Source organism: Aedes aegypti, chromosome 3 (genome assembly GCF_002204515.2).
Source record: "Aedes aegypti strain LVP_AGWG chromosome 3, AaegL5.0 Primary Assembly, whole genome shotgun sequence".
Classification (NCBI taxonomy): Eukaryota; Metazoa; Arthropoda; class Insecta; order Diptera; family Culicidae; genus Aedes; species Aedes aegypti.
In genome coordinates, this window is record NC_035109.1 from 100970047 (window position 1) to 100991340 (window position 21294).

The window sequence follows — 21294 nt, forward strand, 5'->3', positions numbered from 1 at the left end:
AATTTACGGCTGTGATTGAACCGAATCACAATCATTGCACAACAAATTTATCCATTCTCCCAACAATGTTCATAAATAGGGGGTGAACACAATCTAAAATAATCACGGTTGCAGATTTCAATCAGGGAGCTTCTCCGATAGCAGTGCGAGTACGATGATTACGGTGATGATGATGATTGAGGCAGCTACCTATTTTTCACGATACAGCACAGCGCACTCTACCGCCTACAAGTCGTTTCGTTGATTGCAGAAATCCATAGACCCCTAGTGTCAGAAGGGGCGCGTCAGAAGTGGATTTACCTTTCACGACATCACTCCCCTTCCATCTTGCTTGCACTGGCTGTGGCCGACGTCGCCACCGCCTTAATCATCACACCGAGGAGTAGTTAGAACAGATACGTGGTCATAATTTCGAATTTGATAAACATAAATATTTCTAATACAGGTATGTTCCGTTTTTGTCACGTTCCGATTCTTTCAACATTCAATTATTCCGTTTGTATCAACGTAAAAGAAATTACTCCTGTGTGCATCGGTGAGCTTGGCGCTGTAATCATTTAAATTGAATCGTTTTTCAATATTGCCAACCAGCACGACGACATACACCATGGAAGAGAAGCAAGAATAGACCGAACTGTAGCTAAGCGCTGGTTACCTTGGCGAGATCGTATTTCAGTTAGGATTATTTTTTTTTCCTATTCGTTTGCCTACCTACAAGAAAACTGCGGTGGGTGCTCAAGCTGGAAGCAAATCTGGACATCAATCTCTGCAGCCCGGGGGGTGCAGATAATTAATTGATTAGTTTCCCCTTCGGTTTCGAAGGAAAATGTGCATCTGTAGAGTGGAGAAGAGCTTACTATCGACAAAAAAGATTGATTTCTTTAAGTGATTTCAGTACGTGCGTCCAAAAACTGAATGTGTAGATAATGTTGAAATTGATAATTTGTGTATAATAGGGGAACATGGTCCAATTCGGACCTAGTAACAGTTTTTTGGCCATATCTTTTCAGCATGATGTACGGCATGAAAAGTTTTATGTTTTCTTGAAAGCCTGATTTACCGCGCGGACTTTTGTCTCAGAGAGTTTTGTGGTATCTCCTACCAGGACATGACTAGACATGTTTGAACGAAGTTCTGCAAAAGGTCTTAATTGGACCAACCCTGTTCCAATTGTGGAGTCCCTTGTTCTAATTCGGACCACCCTATATTTTATCGTTTTTTGCTATGGTAGTTATAAAATAAAACACTGATTTGTTTGGTATCAAAGCTTGTTGAACTTCTTCAATAAGCGCAAGCATAACAAATTAATTCAATGCGCGAAAAATTCCAATTTAGTTCGAGTTAGAACCAGCTCAAGTAAAATTTGAATTTCATTAAAAAATATGGGTGAAATCTGAAACTAATTTAAAATTTAGTTCAGTGAACTTTCCCTAACTCGATTTTAAACTGAACGTTGGACGTAAAAAGCCATTTTTGCTTAAAATATAGTAAAATTTCAACAAATAAAGAATCATATCAGTGACGGACTTGATGTAGTGGTTGGAAAACACGACTCTCACGCCGAGGACCTGGGATTGAATCCCATCCCCAAGGGTAGTCACGTATGATGTAAAAAGTTATTGTGACGACTTCCTTCGCAAGAGAAGTAAATCCGTTGGTACCGAGATGAACTATCTCAGGGCTTAAAATCTCGTTAATGAAGCTAGAGAAGGAATGAGAATCATGGCATGAAAATATCGGGTTGAAAAGGTTAACTTGTTCGGGAAACTGAAGGAGACAGCATCGAATTTTGGGACATCGAGTTGGAGAAGTATCGACATTTAACTTACATTTTAGGGTCAAAATGCGCTATATTAAAGTGATTATTTTCATGTTAAAAAAAACATTATATCGGGTAAGAGAAAGTTGATTGTATTGTTCTAAGCACTCGTAAACGTTTTGATTTTTTTCGTATTTCCATACAAATTTGGAACGCTGTATCCAAAAAAAGGCAGTGGTATTAATAGAGATTCTTTTCAAGTAGTCAGATGAAAGCTTAGGCTTGGGGCTTACGTTTTTTACGATTTTCTTAATGGAAATATAAAATCAACGTTCTAGTGCTGGACACAAATGAAGAGCATTGTGGAGTTAAACATAGCAGAAGTATAGAAGCCGAGAAGCCTCCATACTTGATCACGTGGTAAAGCGAAACAGCTGATGTGTATTTCATTCTGTTCAGTAATGTATCATACAATAGCCCAAATAAAAGTCAGTATCCGAATAACACCCATTAACATCATTCCAACAGGAACCAACAACAAACAAAATAGAAGAACTAACGCTTTCAAAGCTTGGAGCGATCAATGCAGAATGGGGTAGAGAACACCTACTGCAGTTAGAAATATAAAACAGAAATTGGCAAACATTTCTGGGAAGCGGCTATTTGGACAAACATTTAAAGACAAAATACATTCCGGCTACTGGTTAAAGACAGCGGTTTCCCTCATCCAACACAGCAGTTCAATTTTCATTGATCCAATACCGTTAGAATCTTCAGTAGGTTCCGTTCCCAGTATCAGACGGACGAATTAGATCATAATGGGTTGGTAAGTGTTTATTATTTTCTTGCGATTGAAAAAATCCTAAATACGATTTCGATCTATTTGTTTCTCCCAGGTTGAAAGGCTTTTTTTCCGCTGCAGGTTTTGTGCTGATTTAGACTTATGATTCAAACTGTTGCAACAATGTTATTGAAATATATTATAATTAGCTTACCCACCGTGGCTAGCCACGTTCCAACGAAATTTTAAAGCGAAAAGCTAGGGTAACGTATATAACTTGGACATGCATATAATTTGGACAGGCTGCTTGTTATATGCTCATTTACAATGAGATGATGAGGAATTTATGTACGGAAAATCATGTATTGCATTATTAATACACTATGCTACTTATTAATGATGGCCAATTTCATAACAATTACAAATTAGCTTCAAAAATACCAAAATTGTAAATTGTATCAAAAGAAATCCTGTGAAACCTACGAATGCAAGAGGATGTACGTTTCAAGAACATACTTTAAACGCAATAATAGCGCTCAGAATAGGCATTCATAAAAAGTTTAAAGGCGGCAATATGATAAAATATGTCTAAAATTGAAGCTAAGTTCATCAAAAATCTTAACATTAATATATAAGGCATAAATCGGGTGGTGTCCAAAATAGATTACGGTTTTTGTTCAGTTGATATAATTTGGCCATCTGATGAAACGCACTGGAATGTCGCATGCATGCATACTTGCAGGCGTATTTCGTGAATGTGATGATATTCGTGTACGCTTCACCAATGACAGTTCCTCTTTTGAATACGATCCATACGATCTGACCATGAAACAAGTAGGGTTGTCGCAAAATCTCAATTAATCGATTAGTTCATAATCGATTACAGTCCAATAATGCCGATTATCGATAACGAATAATCGACATTTTTTTGTGGAAAGAAATTCTTACTGCAATAGGCATCACTATAATCAATGATTTATTGCCAAGTAGCTCTCATTTTATCGAAATTAAATTGAACAACAGTTTTAAAAATTGTTCCCAATAAATAAGTCCTTGCAAATACAGATGTACTTGCACGATAAAATTCCACTCAAATTATAAGTGCAAAACCAATTTTCAAACCATGAATATGAGGTATTATTTAGTAAATTGTTCCTTGATGTTTTCCAATTTCATTCAAACTAAGATGATTTTCAGCAAACTACGGATAAATTAATTTAACCTATGATCTAAATTTATACCGTGTAATGATTGATTGGTTATGCAGCGTTTTTTTCTCTTCTATTTAACCATTATTTCAATAATGAAAACTACTAAACTTCTACTAGAACTGACCCATTGATGCAGATCGTATACAAACCCGGAGTTTTGTAGGAGACCAGCTCATATACCAATTCATGACAAGGGCTTGATTATCTTAAAATTTGAACTTTTAATCAGGAATTAAAATACTAGGTACAAACAAAAAATAAAACCGGAATTATACTTAAACATTTTTTTATAGAAGCGCTAGTATCTTCATAAATTTCCAAAGATATTTTGAAAATTCTTCTTAGAAATTATCTCAGGATTTTAACCAGATATTTTCTACTCCGACTTTTCCAGTTGTTACTCTAGTAAATCTTTCAAAGATTCCTACAGCAGTTTCTATCGGATTTCATTTAGGATTAACAACGATATCCTGAGATATTTTCAAAACAAAATTTCCGTGCTTTTCAAATTAAATTTTCATCTACTGACCTATATAATGAAATACCTTTACTTACTGAACAACTTTGCCGAAGACGCTGTCCTTCAAAGTTGACAGGCTCCTGAAAACAAAAGTGTCATGCCCACTAGTGCCGCCTGGTGGCGGAATTCCTAATCTGGATGATCACTGCATGTAAGCCCATGGTCTCCTTAACTACTTTGTCAAAGACGGTTTCTCTATATTTGATATAGATCACGAGGTTAAAATTTTGATGTATTACAATACTAATATCTTTAGCAATATTAGAAATTCTTCCGTATCGGTAGAACTAGTGAGTGTGCTTCAAAAGACAAAGAGAATTAACTTCTTAAGAAAATCCATCCATGTACATTTCACCTCATTATTTTGTATTTTTTATATGTCTTATAAAGTTTCACTATTTATGTAGAAATTCCATTCAGTCTGAATTCGGGTAGCTGAAGTTGACCAATAAAATCGTTAGATATTTGGAGTGACAGGATAATAGTTCGGTGAAAGTAACAAGGACATATCTTATGAAGTTAAGATTAAAAAGTTAATTTTCCTGACAATTCTGAAGGAATTTAAACCCTTGAAGATATTTAGCAATAACACATTACGGAAAGCCTTCAAAAAAATGTCCTGGTAAATGTTATTTAATCCTTAAAAATTGTTTCAAAGGTTTTCAAAGAAATATCAGGAAGAACATTTAGAGAAATCGGGGGAAATCCAATTGAATCAATTTCCATTATTTTCGCTTCAATGAAAATATATGTGACTCTCTAATAAAACACATAATCGTATTTTTAGGTTTGACCATACTGAACACAAGGGCACTTGAATCCTATCTTAGAAGGAAACGATGCATCATCACTAAAACTTAAATTTCGCTTCTTTGATTTGATGGTAATTGTTTGAGTGAGAAAAAAGAGAAAATAACAAGGCCTCTCGTGTTACCTAATATCACATAAACATCATTCGACGGATAGAAACACATGTTTTTTTCAAATCCAGAAGTCAAAAGACGCAAAAATGTCGCCAATATGAACGCAACTGAAATTGGCTCTAAAAATTCCTCCTGAGATTGCTCCAAAAATTACTCCAGAACTTCAGCAGATATTACTTCCATAAGAGGTCCTTCTTAAAATTATATCAGCGTAACCAGGGACAATTCCAGAATTCCTAGAATAGCGCCAAGAATTCCACTAACGATTCTTCATGGAATTCCAGGTTCACCACTACAAATTCCACCAAGAAGTGCTTCACAGAAGGATTTCACACAGAATTTTACCTTTGTTCATGCTTCCGAAAATTTCGTCAAAACTTCTATTTTAAATTTAATCCCAGGCTCCTTCAGGATTTTTCCTAGAGATTTCCCCGGAATTTCTCCTGAAATTCCTCAAAAATTCACCTGAAAATTAGAACTTATGAAAGATTCCTTCAGGAAGTTCTCTATAAATGTTAATGAGATTCTTCCAGTAAAGCATTAAAGGATTCCTCCTGAAATCCCTCCTTCTCTGGCCTGGACTGGGGGTTTTCTTGTAGATTTTTTTAGAGGAATCCTAGGGGGAATTGATGGAAGAATATTTTGAATAATTCTTCGAGGAATGAACATATTATTGAAGGAATGTGGAAGTTGCTGCTGTAGAAATATAATTGCTCTTGAGAAATTCCTAATAGATTGCTTGAAACGAATGTTGAGGCCATGTCTGGAAACTTCCTAAATGAAAAAAAATCCTCAAAAAACCATAAAGGAGTTTGTGGAGGAGACCAAGGGAGAATTCCTAAAGCAATATAAAACAACAAAAAAAAACAACTTGAAGCAATCTCATTTCGAGGATTCTCATAGAATCCCTAGCTTCATTTACAGGGCTTATCCAGCTATAGATATTCCTGGAAAATCCTCGCAGTGTGATTCTTGGAGCAGTATAATCTGTGGAGAAATCCATGCAAGTATTCTAATATAGGAATTCCGGCACAAGAAAAATCACTCGAAAAATTTCTCATTTTATATATGAGAAAAATTCTGGAGTAATTTCTGTTGAAAACTATGGACGGGTCGTCACTATTAGTGACAGTATAAACTTTTTTCCTCTTTTATAATTTTTTTAGATACACACCTCTTCTTCTATGTATTTGTCACGATTATTAAAAATAACTTTTGAATAATTAGACATTCAAAAATGTCGACGCACTCATAGATAACTTTTTAAACTGAGGTAAGAACGAGGTCGATGCTATTATTGACATTACTAAGTTTGGAGTTCCCGAAAATGTACATTAAAGATAGTATAGGGTAGAAGCACCGGTTTTGGCCATACGCCAGTTGTAGCCATAGTGGATTATACACCATTCTACACAACCAATCAGCATGGAACCTTTTGTGTTCATTAGATCATATTCACATGATAGAGCTACATTCATTTACTCGTCCAAGTGTATTCAAAACATAAAAAAAAAATTTGCTTATAAGGGGCGATCCATTAATAACGTAAGACAATTTTCGGGGTTTTTCAACCCCCCCTCCCCCCATGATAAGATTTTTTGTATGAAAATTAAAAATAAATTGTATGGCGCGTAAGAAATCTCAAACCCCCCCTCCCCCCATTAACCCTTACATAATTAATGGACAGCCCCTAAGCTGTATTCCATTTCAATACACCTAATTTGGCCAGGGTACTCCTAATTTGACCACTTTCAAAAAAAAAAATCAATGTGATTGGCCAATTTAGGAACCGATGTTAAATCTCTGGCCGAAACTGGTTCCGGTGGCCCATATATGCCAACGAAATTTTCAAAGCGAAAAAATGGTTTTAGCTCAGTTTTGATATTTTACATACATAAAACAGGTTGAAAGTTTGCATTTGACATATTTGTATTTAGTATAAATTCGGTTTTCCATAATTTTTTTATTGACATTTTATCTTAGGCTGGCCAAAACCGGTGTTTTTACCCTACTACTCTCAAGATGTATCTGTTCGTTCCCTACGAATTGTACGGTAATCAATGCTCATGTTCATAAAATTCGAGCCATACAAGCGTATGAAATTTTGCGTGTGGTGTGAACCAGCTTCTTCTGAAATAAGATTTTGTGCCTTTGTGTACAGAATGGCCTTCTTTACAAAAACTATCCATTCTAGGGCCTCATATCTGTATATTAAAGCGAGAAAAAAAGAATAAAATTCAATTTAAGTAAATAGATTTTCATAGACCGTTTTTTACTCTCAATACAGAATGTGTAACCTTTTTAATAGCGCTGCTCCTTGAGGTCACTGAAAATTTATTTTAGCACGGATAATACCGGTATTATGTTCATTTTAAAAAGAAAGGAAAAGTCATGTCATTTTAGGTTCGCATTTAATTTCTCTACAAAATTATAGATTGGTCAAATTGAAAAATTGACCAATCTATAATTTGAGTCTATTGAATTCAATTGGTCGAAATTAACCTCAATGTACAAAATTAAAATGCTAAGAGAATTTTAAGACATTTCTTTTATACATTCTTTTGAAAATGTGGAAGAACCTCAAGAGGTACTAAGGGGCGATCCTCGAAGAAGACGCTGGAAATTGCGGTAGCAATCTTTTCAAAAGTGAATAAAAATACATGGCTAAAACAATGTTGTGAATTTAAGTTTATTTTCATGCAACAAAATAAACTAAAATGTCAACGAGCAATCTTTTATTTTTCAATCGATTGCTTTTTAAATATACACGATCATGTTAAATTTAATCATCTTTAATTAAAAAATTAAACATTATGCTGTAATTATAGATGACTCTGGTTTATGTTTAGCACATTACAATGAAATATAAACATTTTTTTTTCTGTGTAGTTTAGCAAAACATTTCACGCTCCTTTCTGTGGAGTGCAAAGCATAGGAACGAAAATGTAATTTTTTAGCGTGGTAAAGGGAGCATTAACATGTTTTACTGTTTTAAATCTTACTATTATTCGCAGAAATCCACCTAGGGCATTGTTAGAATTTACCAAAAATAACCTCGAGTTTTGTTTGTGACAGTTACTCGCTTAGAATGTCATCACGGTTAAAAACACCTTCAAAACTGCTTTCAATTATTCCTTATTAACATAAAATTTATCATTATTGTTGAAGGTTCTCAATGATTTCGAAAAAAGGATCCACGAATATGATAAACAGTATCAGTAAAATAATATTGCTTTCAACGAAATTCGTAAAAACCCTTTGATATTGAGACACATATTTCAACCCTTGAAATCAACTAGGTAACTTTGTCAACGAAAAATATAGAAGGTTAGGTTAATGAAGGCACAAACGTCTAACTTCCAGAAAAGACAAAAAGCTCATCTGCAGAGGGTCATATGGTGAATGAACGAAATAAAATTTCAACAACGATCTTGAAAAATTATTTTTTAAGAGAAGAGAATCAAAACGAGTAACTGTGAAGATCTATAAGCATATTTCGTGGTTTTAGAATTGCAAGCGCGATATTTACGCACAAAACATAGTGTTTTAAAGGCTAACATCACAGTTGCTTGGATTGGACAGTTCTTGCTATAATTGACAAATAATCGAAGTAAATTAATCGATTATCTCGATTATTGAGCGAGACAGGTATCGATGGAAAATTAATCGATTAGTGAGTCAATTAATCGATTAATCGAAATGATCGATTAATTTGCGACAACCCTAGAAACAAGCTATTCATGGAATTCCAGATCAACTTCGATGTATAACTATCCCACGTATTTTTAATGCAAAGTACCAGAATCAGGGTGTCTACTACCTGGAAAAACCTGGAAAACCTGGAATTATCAGGGAATTTTATTCAACCTGGAAAAAACCTGGAAATCAGGGAAAATATTTTGAGGCAGTAATTCATGGTAGAATATGTTCACTTCAAAGGATTTTTGCGTCAAAATCCAGCGATTACCATTACTTTCCAAAATACTCTCTTCAATAAAAAAAATCGGCTACGCCATCTATCATAACGTTACTTAAGTTATTCAGTGAGGATCTTTTCAGATATGGAACTTTATCGCCTTATCTAAACATCAAATATCTTCAGATATATTTGATCAGTATTGGATTCACATATAAAGGGCTGGGGGTAGGGTTTTTTTCAGAAACTTGGTCTCTATTTTTATTAAAATCTCTTATAAGTCTCTATTTATGATGAAAGGTCCCTATTTTAACCAATATGGTCTCTAAAGGATCCTTTTCCCTAACTTGCTTGTTGTGAATTCTGATGCAATATTCTATAAGGCCTCGAGAAACTTTCAGAGCTTGTTACGAGACTATTCAACTAATTCTTTCAGAAATTTTTCACATATTTCTAGAGAAAATATTCCAAGAATTTTCCTTGTGTTTTCTCCAGATATTTCATCTGGAATACTTGCAAGGACTAATGCAGAATTCTCTCCAGGAATCTCTACCAATTCTACCAGCAATTTTTAAGGGAATGTCACCAGTTCTTAAGGGAATGGCACCAGAATTTGATTCAAGACATCCTCGAGCAATTCAACGTTACTACCTTCAGTCATTTCCTTAGAGATTACTTCAATTTTTTTCCAAAGACTATTCTAGGACTTCCTCGAGATATTTTTTTCAATAATTCTTCAACCGAATTTTCCAGCCGTAACTCTATCAGATCTTCCAAAGATTTTCACAGAATATCTTCCAAGAAGCCCGCAAAGGTTGATTCATAAGCTTTCAGGTTTTTTTTAAGAATTTCTACGCCATCATGTCCACATTCACTTCAAAGAAGTGTTACAAAAAATCCTCGAGTTATTAATTAGTAAATCTATTAGGAACATTTCATATTCGACCTGTGTTTCGTGGTTCAGTTACTCTATTATTTATTTTTGGAATTTCCTCTGCATTTCAACCAAGGATTACAGTTGTCCCAAACTTTCCTCAATGAATCAAATAAAAAAATACCATAGAATTCTCAAAAGTTCATCTAAGATTCCACATTAGTTACTACTACAACTATTTTTCCAAGAAATCCTTCGATCATTCCTACCAATTTCTTAGCGATTTCGTTCTTCAACGAGTTGCTTCACAGAGATTCAATATTGATCTGTTTTTTTTTTTCAATAATTTTAGCAATTACTCTTAAGTTTTGTCAAGAGTTTCTCTAAAAATTCCTATTTATCAAGAATGACTTAAGAACTTGCACAAGTTTTTTTAGAGGTTACTCTAATATTTGCTTTGGAAATTCATCACGAAAAACTTATGGAAGAATACTGGGCAAAATCTGTGAAAACTTCATTGAGAAATTTCTTAATTTTACAGAAGGAGTTACTGATACTAGAATTTCCTAGATTTCTTGTTACTGTACTTTCCAAAGAAATCTTAGAAGCTTTCTCTGGAGTAATTTCTCAATATATCCTTAGAGAAATTCGTAGTCAAAATCTTAAAGAAATTCTGAAGGACAATTATGTAGGAAATCCTGAGAAATACCTGAAATCCCTGAAGGCATTTCAGGTTGTATATTGCAACATGTTTAAAACGGGAGCCTTGGACGATGTTCTAGGAAACTGATGGGAAAATCGCCGAAAAAAAACCTTGAGGACTAGAGATTTTCTTGAAAAATATCTGAAATTATATATGAAGTAAATCCTGATGAAATCTTCGAGGTAATTCCTGTGATTTTTTTTGGAAAAATTCAGGTTGTTATTTAAGATATCCAAAATAAAATTCTTAGCGAAATACTTTAGGAAAATTCTTGAAGTGATTTTATGGGACATAATTACTAAATGAACTCCTGGAGAAAAAATCAAATCTCTCAAATTAAAATATGTGTCCATTTATCTAATTTGAAGAAATCTTCAGAGTTATATCTGGATGTTTGGCCAAATACCTGCGATTATTTCTGATGAAATTCTTTGGAAAAATAATTGAAAATGCAGTAATACAAACACTATTATTTGTCGTAATATCTCAAGGAAGTTCAAACAAAAAATTATTCTCAGAGAAATATCAGGTCTGATTCCACAAAAAATCAAACTCTTTTCTCCTGGTTCCCGTTGGGTTCGATTTGTTTTTTGATTACTGTTAGGTCTCTTTTTTCAAGCAAGAGGTTTCTGAATTTTCTATTTTCAAAACACTGAGTCCCTACCAGCCATGCTTCATGAACAAATTCTAAAATTATTGGAAAATATTCAATTTCGGAAAAACCGATTCCGGATAAGTTATCTGGATTTTAAACAACTTCGAATTATTTTTTTACAATCATGATTCATTCAGAGCTCTTGAAAGTTTTCGAATGAAATGCAATCAACTAATCATTTACCTAAATTACCACATTTGTAAATGATATACTGGTCAGATTCGATTAAACGGGAACTTTATTATCCATTTTCTAAACACGATGATAGACAGAACTTTTACAAACAAAATAAAAAAAAAACACCATCATTATTTATTACAATTCACATGAATATTCGAATTAAGCTTTAATATTGTTAGCACATTCTTTTATAATGTCTAGAAGAGTGAATACACTTTAAAACACTTTTTAAAATTGTCATTAGTTTGTTTTGGTCATATAAAATTAGAGTATTTGTTGAACCTGGAACTAATTTATAAAACCTGGAAAAAACCTGGAAATATCAGGGAATTTCATTTCGGTAAACGAGTAGACACCCTGAGAATGTCGATTCCTACAGGAGATATTTCACTGACGGGTCCCGTATCAATGGATCCACTGGCTTCGGTGTCTTCAATGAAAACTCTTCCGCCTTCCGAAAACTTCAGGAACCTTGCACGGTTTATGTTGCTGAGCTGGCAGCAATCAACTTCGCTTTGGGGATGATCTCAAACATGCCCGCAGACCACTTCTTCTCGGATAGTCTCAGTTCTATTGAGGCACTCCGATCGATGAAACCTGTTAAGCATGCATCTTACTTTCTTACAAAAATAAGAGAGCAGCTGAGTGCACTGGTCGAAAGATCATATAAGATTACCTTTGTATGGGTCCCCTCACATTGCCTAATTTATGGCAATGAGAAGGCGGACTCTCTCGCAAAGGTGGGCGCTGAGGAAGGTGAGATTTATGATAGACGAATTTCACACGATGAATTTTTCCATTTAGTACGTCAAAGTTCTCTTCACGGTTGGCAAAGCGATTGGCTAAATGGCCAACTGGGACGGTGGTTACATTCCATAATTCCTAGAGTTTCCTTGCGAGCCTGGTGGAAAGGCTTGGACGTAAGTCGAGATTTCATTCGCGTGATATCAAGACTTATGTCCAACCATTGCTCGCTATATGCACATCTACACAGAATTAACCTCGCGCTGAGCCGGTTATGATGACATCGATCACGTAGTTTGTCAATGCCCGGATATGGACGCCTCCAGAGCGCAACTTTTGGATACCCTTGTGGCCCGAGGTAGACAACCCTATGTTTCAGTTAGAGATGTGTTGGGCACCCGCGATTTCATGTATATGGTCGCAATTTACGATTTCCTTCGCCTGTCTTGTATAAAAGTTTAATTCTCTTGTGTTCTTTTCTCCAGATTTTTTTTTTGTGTGTTGTCCCTTTTGTGTTGGATTGAGGATCCTGGCCATCCGGCAGACGAAGACCGGCAAGAATTTGGTACCAACGCCATGATACGTTAATCGAGCTACCACAATATACCTCCCGGATGAGCAGCAGAGAACCCTGATCCCAATCCCTACCATGTCCTTCCTTCAAAAATTGTGACCACTAACCTCGAGTTGCCACGAGTACCTTACTAATTTTGGTACTAAAAAGTAAATAAATTGTAAAAAGTACAAAAAATGAGTTTCGGCTCCGTAGAGCGTTAAACGCGATTGAGCCCCAATTAAATGAACTAGATAAAAAATAAGATTGACCATTGTAGTGCTCTTAAACTTCTGTTGTAGTGCTCAATGAAATTTTTTGATGAAACATTTCAAAGCGTTACTGACAGACAGACAACTCTTGGATTTTATATATATGATGCATATATACGTTTTTTTTGACGTTGGATAACGTCTTACGGCAACATACTGGGGAACAATTTCGAAAAACGAAAAATCGCTCGCGTCACTAAAAGTGGTTAGATTTTGACTGTTAATAACTTACTAATGCCCGGATAGATTTTCTAAATTCTTGCACCAGTCGATTGGAAATCTTTCTACGAATCTACTCCAACATTGAAAACTATTGATTCTCATGGCTAAACTATTGAAAAATTGAGAAATATCGAAGCATGTCTTATCATCATCATATATATAAAATCCCAGAGTTGTCTGTCTGTCAGTAACGCTTTGAAATGTTTCATCGAAAAGTTTCACTGAGCGCTACAACAGCAACTTAAGAGCACTGATATGGTCATTTTTAATATAAGAACAATACAATTGTTGTGGAACACTACAACAGCTCTTTGACAATATTCTGGAGCAGGGACGAAAATACTCAATCTACCCTCGCCTACAGTGGCCCAATTTCATATTCGTACAGGATACTGCTTCCACATCAAGTTAGTATAAAACTATTAAATGAAGTATTGAGCTACAAATACTTTATCCACATTGAAGGTAACAGGTGTTATCTATTGTTTGCCAATCACAAAATGTTTCCATTTACATTCATCTTTGGATTAATAGAAAAGTATTGAATTGATGTCTAAGATTCACCCAATTCCATATTTGTACACCTACCAAAATTCATACGCACAACGTTCAAAACTAAATTTAGAAGCTCTATTTGATTACTGAAATGCTTTATTATGATGTTCAGGTGCAGTGAAATACATTTGGGTAATTTATTCGTGGACATATATGAAATTTAGGTAAAGTTATAAGAAATGCCAGTTTTCCAATGATTTTTGCTATTAAATCCTATAATTCGAACAATAGCGTTTATTTTTGTCATTGGATCCAATCTGTAGATTATACTCGTAAGCTCTGATAGAAACTTAGTTGAAATATATATAGTTTACAGAAATCATAAACAGTTTTTATCCCTTTTGAGTTCAGAAAATTGTTCAAACCTCTTCTAAAATGATATTTTTAATCAATGTAAACCAAATTTTCATTCTAAGCAACAGGTAAATGTTAATTTTGAGTTTGTCTGTAAAAATAATTTGAACTACGAACTTCGTTTTACAATTAAGTACCCTAAACTACGCTGTACATACCTCCACATAATTGATGTCATCGTAATATTCAATTATCTTTGAAATAATATTCAAATTATATTCAAAATAGCACCCTATTTTGCAATTCATTGATTTTATAAGAAAAATAAAAAATAACTTGAATGAGCAGAGAGCATTGATATACTATTTAATAGAATATATCCTGTTGTTTTCATCATTTTAAATAACGTTTGTGTTGCGGTTATGGCAATAATATTTAAAATCTTTATAATCATGTTTGGTAGTAAAATGTAAATTCAAAATGATAATTACGCTATGTTTTGATAGGAACATTAAGTATGGATGATGTATATACATTTAGGAGCCAAAAATAAAGAAATTGACTAAAATTTTTAGTTTTAGATTTGTTATAATTGTTATACTACCTAAGATTCAAAAGTATAAGTTGTCGATATCCACTCCTAGCTACTCTAAAATTGATTATAATTTTTTGAAATTTGTGCAATATTTGCAGTTATCATTCTTAAGGAAGTGATATTGAAAAAAAAATGCAATTTATTGTTCGACTTACCGAATATTTTAGCAAAAACCATGGGAAAACTGGTATTTTTCTTAAATTTACTTAAGTTTCAAATATGTCCGCTTTTAAATTTTCCAAATGTATTCTACTGCATCTGAACAACACAACGAAGAGCTTAAATAATCATCTAGTCCATTAAAAATTAGTTTTGAATGCTGTTTATTTCTTTTTTGTTAGGTGTACGAATATGGACTTGGGTCAATTATAGACACAATCTCAATACTTTTCCATTATTCCAAACTCGGTGCCTCTTTAACTTGATGGTCCCTTCAATATCGAGTTAAGGAGAGTTGACTGTATAATCTTTCAAAGCATCAGTATCAAGATGACCGCAAAATCGCCTTAATTTATGCTCTGGCCATACTCCTTCGAGCACGTGGCCTTAATGCTGTTGTAGTGTTCTAATCCGAAAAAATGCTATATAATATGCTGCTGTAGTGTTTCTTCTGTAGTGAAACATTTCAATAGTTCCTGAAGATTTTATGAATCATGGAGTAGAATCTTACCAAAAAGTCTAGAATATTCTGCGAATAGTTGTTACGGTGTACTATAATTTATTGTCATTTTCAAAATCACAGTTGTGTTGAAGCGACCATCGACTCATGGAAATATTGAGTCATAGAACAGGAATGCTTGGAAAGCTATTTTAGGCTTTGTTGTTATCGAGTCATGGAGAAACGACCCATGGACGTTTCACTTAAACACATTTCATTCGTGTTTATCTTGCTTCTGCATATGTTGAATTCATTTAGAACCCCAAAACGATTCAAGTTCAACCGAAGTACAATCTGCTTAAAGATGATTTGTTTACATTCCATGTTCTTGCAAACACGCCAATGATGAAAATTTCGAGAATATTGCAAAGAAGCAATGTTCCAGAAAACTCTTGAATATTCTGCCAAATAGCTCAACATATTACGATTCTAATGTTCTACTATTAAAGTTGACTATTGATGACCTCTTAAATTGCTGTTGTAGTGCTCAATGAAATTTTTCGATGAAACATTTCAAAGCGTTACTGACAGACAACTCTGGGATTTTATATATATGATTGTCGCAAATTGTTGTGGATGGTCTGGGAAACGGTAAGAGTATAGTTCTTATATATGCGGGCCATTATTTTCTCATAATGATAAGTTTTCAATCGCAAGATTTTTTCTGTTGGGATTTTCAACGGAATTAAAAATCTGTTAAAGCAAATGATGTTTTTTTCCTTGATCAAAAAATACTGGCAAGTTAGCTGGTAATGATCAGCGCTGGGCTACCAAATGGCTCGTGAACGGCCAAGAAAACGACAACTCTAGATGTGGGATTTACTGCGTAAAGTTTTCGAAGCAGATTATTGGCCGATTTATCCTGATGACAAAGGATGAAATCGTTCACGTTCAAGCCCTAACGAGTGAGTCTAGACGGCTTTTCGCAAACGAGTGGAAAGTAAATATGGACTCAGATAGGGTAAGTACTAATTATGCTCATTTCATCCCACGGCTAAAAAATCGACACGAAAATGCCAACATTTGGAACAATCATTCATGTATTCTTGAATTTTATAAGACAGCGGCAATCATGCGGATTCTTTATTCTGAATGTTGTGATGTTTTCTTCCTCTCCGGCTATGGTCTTTGTGATTATAATATTGCTGTTCTGAAGTCATTGTTTAGATATTTTGAGCGACAGCTCAAATGCAGTAATATAGATTAATGTTTTTTTTTTTCACAAACACCATTATTATTGTTTAATTATTTTGCATTTTTAAACACAAAGTAAAAAAAAACAAAATGGAGAAAATCGAATAGATTTTTGTTTTTCTTTCTTTGTTAGTTTCGTTCTTTTTATTAGAGCGTATGTATATTAGCTGTCAATTTTATAGATTCGTCGATTTGCAATCAAAATGGTGTAACGAAACTAATTTCTAAAAACGCGAGTTGGAATGTTTCGTCGTTTTGTAAAAAGTAATTAAAAACTCTTTTAAGCCAATTATGATATTATTAATTTAATTACTAATACTGTAAGAGATCGTGGAGTCATTCACAGCATAAAATGTGTTTATGTACATTTTTCGACTTACGTCCTTTTGGAAAAGTGTTCGAGATATGTCTATCTATTATATCGATTATATCACCTGAAAATAAACGACCAATCAAAATTGAACGGAACAGTTCAAGGAATAAGTATTCCCCATCAAGCACGCTACGAGTAGGTAATTCCTCACGAGTCCCAATCAGAAATCGGGAACGACGACTTTGAATTACAGTGGCTCAATTTCATTTTCGTACGGGGCACTGTTTCCATATCAAGTTGATATAAAACTATTAAATGGTGCATGGATTTCGATATACTTTATCAATAACCAAGGTCATAGTTGTCATCTATTGTTTGGCAATGACAAACTGTATTCACTTGCTTAAATCTTTGGAATAATGGAAAAGTATTGAGTTTGTGTCTATAATTGACCCAATTCCATATTCGTACACCTAACAAAAAAGAAACATACACCATTCGAAACTCATGTTTGATGGAGTAGATGATTGCTTAAGTTCTTCGTTGTGTTGTTCTGATGTAGTAGAGTACATTTGGAAAATTTATTAGCGGACATATTTGAAACTTAAATAAATTTAAGAAAAATACCACTTGTCCCATGTGGTTTGCTAAAATATTCGGTAAGTCAAACAATAACTTACATATTATTCAACATCGCTTTCTCAAGAATGATTGCTGCGAATATTGCACAAGTTTCAAAAAATTATAATCAGTTTTAGAGTAGCTAGGAGTGGATATCGACAACTTATTCTTTTTGATCTTAGGTAATATAACATTTATAACAAATTCAAAACCAAAAATGGTAGTCAATTTCTCTAAGTTTTACTCCTAAATGGATATAAATAATCCATAGTTAATGTTCCTATCGAAATATTGCGTAATTATTATTTTTAATTTAACTTTACTACCAAACATGATTATAGAGATTTATAGAACAAATATTATGGCCGTAACCGCAACATAAACGTTTTTTAAAATGATGAAAACGACAGGATATATTCTAGTAAAAAGTGTATCAAGTATATAGCTCATTCAAGTTATTTGTATTTTTCTAATAAAATCAATAAATAGCTAAATATTGTGCTATTTTGAATATAGTTTGAATATTTATTCATAGATAACTGTATATTGCGATAACATCAATTATGTTGAGGTATGTACAGCGTAGTTTAGGGTACTTTATTGTAAAACGAAGTTCGTGATTCAAATTCTTTTTACAGACAATTTCAAAATTGATCTTTACCTGTTGTTTAGAATGAAAATTTGGTTTACATTGATTAAAAATATCATTTAAGAAGAGTTTTGAAACTATGGTACAACAATTTTCTGAACTCAAAAGACATAAAAACTATTTATGATTTCTGTAAACTGTATACATTCCTACTAAATTTCTATCAGAGCTCACGAATATAATTAATAGATTGGATTCAATGACAAAAATGAACGTTATTGTTCGAATCATTGGATTTTATAGCAAAAATCATTGTAAAACTGACATTTCTCATAATTTTACCTAAATTTCATATATGTCCGCTAATAAATTGTCCAAATGTACTTCACTACATCTAAACACCATAACAAAGCACTTTAGCAATCAAATAGAGCTTTTAAATTTAGTTTTGAATGTTGTACGTTTGAATTTTGGTAGGTGTACGAATATGGAATTGGGTGAATTTTAGACATAAATTCAATACTTTTACTTTTATCCAAAGATGAATGTAAATGGAAACATTTTGTGATTGGCAAATAATAGATGACACCTATTACCTTCAATGTGGATAAAGAATTTTAAACTCAATACATCATTTAATCGTTTATTACTAACTTGATGTGAAAACAGTATCCTGTACGAATATGAAATTGGACCACTGTATGGTCAGAAGAGCACAACGCGTCATAGACCATGCCTCCGCACAAATCCCCATTTCGGAGTGTGAGTAAATCGTTCTAAAAATAAACATTATTCCCGGGTTCTGTTTGCCTATTCCGCCGTGGTTGTTCGTCCGACAACGTGTGTATTGTATGCTAAATAACCTATCCCATCGCACCAACCCGTTTGTTCCATACGATCCATCCCATGCGGCGGATCGAGACATCGGGTGTGTATGTATGCGAGAGTAAAGAACGAAGATGATAACGACGCAAAAGCTGTTGGTTCAACAGATAAAAATCCACTTCCACTACACCGAAAATGCCGGCAATAATATAGGCAGTGAAGGAAATACGCAGTAGGAATCCGGCTGAAGTGACGTACGGGAATCGCTGCTACCCGGGTGGAAGAGTGTGTGCGATCTAATTGGATTTTCGACGCGTCTGGCTAAATATAGCATCTTTGTTCTCGGGTGACTGTGAGCAGAACGGTACTTTGTGTTAGGGTGCTAAATTTAAATATGCCTGGTAACTCAGAAAAAAGTATGAGTCAGGATGGCCGAGTGGTCTAAGGCGCTACGTTCAGGTCGTAGTCTTCTCTGAAGGCGTGGGTTCGAATCCCACTTCTGACATTACTTTTTGTCAATGTGATTATTTTATCGTAATGTCCTTCTCAGAAGAAGTCAGTAAACATTTGCGATATTTTTATTACTGTTCAAATTATCAAGCAAACAAGGTGGAAAAAGGACGATGCAAACGTAAACACTCGATATCAGTTTGCCATTCCAATTTTGAACCGTCAACCACCCACGTTGTCGCTGGCTGGCCGTGTGGCCACAGGGCACGGTGCCAATGAGAGTGGAGAATGCACAATGGTCCTGAATCGACAATTTGGTAGGAAACAAGGTGTTTCTCAGTTCTCGTTGATTTGAAGTAAGGTGCCTTCAGATAAGCGGTTCCTTGAGGGGTGGTCCATAAATGCGAGGTGGTTTTTAGACAAAAGGGAGGTTTCATGTGCTGAGATTAATAAGTAGGTAACTAATATATTTTGTTTTTTATAAATGCAATGTGATTTTTATGGCAAAGTGAAAATTGTCCTCCGTTTATAACGTTTATGCATAACGGGGGTTAGTGACCAATTTGGAGAAATGGCTTTTACGGGTTATGGTTGGGAAATATAGTATTGTTACAACTAACTTTATTTTATTTTAATAACAATTTTTATCAGAGATGCTTCAAATCAGCGAGAACAGACTTTTTGTCTGCTAAACTGTCGATTCAGAACATTGTGAAACGGAGATTTTTTTTCAAATGCCCAGCTGCCAGGGTCTTGCTGTTTGCTACACTAATCAAAACGGGCAACGTGCAAAAACGTTCTGAGCAAATACCATCTGTAAGCCTGTCGAGTTTTATCTTTCCGAACGATGGAGAAAGCGGAACGAAACGAAGGTCAACCGAGAAGGTTCGTGGTGGGCAGTGGGTAAGCGGAAGATTCGTTCCTGAAGCCTGTTGCTACACTTCTTGTGATGCCTATACAGGAGGAGGATAGATTGGTTTGAGCCGTGTTCTTCCAAGACTTTATATCTGCATCGTCGTCGTCGTCTTTCGATGTGACACAAGCTATCTTGCTTCCTGTCGTACGGTCGATTTAACATGCTCCTTCGGATGTTCTTCAGGACTACCTGTTTTCTTTAAATCTGTCCAATTAATTTCGATTCCAGTGGGCTTTCTGGATCGATTGTGCTTCTGTGTGTTTCTCTTTGGTGGAATCGTAAAAGAATGAATGGAAATGGAAGTTCGTGGTGTAGTTACTAGTATGTGCCGGAACGTGGAAATTTTGGTGGAATGTGGCATACATTAACTGAATAAATGGTGTCATTTTAGTCCATAATCCATCATCCATGGATTTTTGTTTAAGAATTTCATTTTTTTTATAAATATCATCAATCGTATCCTTAAGCCCAATCTTCATCCATATCCTCAAAACTATTCGGGTTTCCATACGAACTTTAGGATGGTCAGGGTATAGCAATCTTTCTCAAAATCAGCAATTTGTATATATGTACATCTCTCTTGGACGTACATTTTAAGGCTAAGTAGCCCGTCATTCGTTTTCGCAAAAATGATGATTTTTCAGCTTGCATTTCAAAGTGATAATACTCAGTCTTTATAGTTTATATTGACTTGAAAAAGTATCACTGTACACGGTAACATACATAAAGTATGCTGATACTTTTTCAGCTGTGTCAGTGCAAAACCAACTGATTTTCTTTGATTCTAAATCGTGAGATGAATCAGCAACAATCATCAACGACGAGTACAAATTTCAATGACGGCCTACTTCGCCTTAAAGAGGTATTTTAAAGGTACCACACAGCTAGTTCTGCGAATTTGTAGAATTTTTTAAATAACTTCGATATTCTTTATAGAATTTTAGTATAATCAAATCCCTCAAGGAATATTG

General features: G+C 34.4%; 1 non-coding gene across 1 annotated transcript; it reads left to right on the plus strand.

Moving 5' to 3' along the window:
- The first annotated feature begins 19379 nt into the window (after nucleotides 1–19379).
- On the plus strand, nucleotides 19380–19462 carry Trnal-cag. The gene has a single exon. It is a non-coding gene; the product is annotated as a tRNA-Leu (tRNA).
- Nucleotides 19463–21294: the final 1832 nt, after the last annotated feature.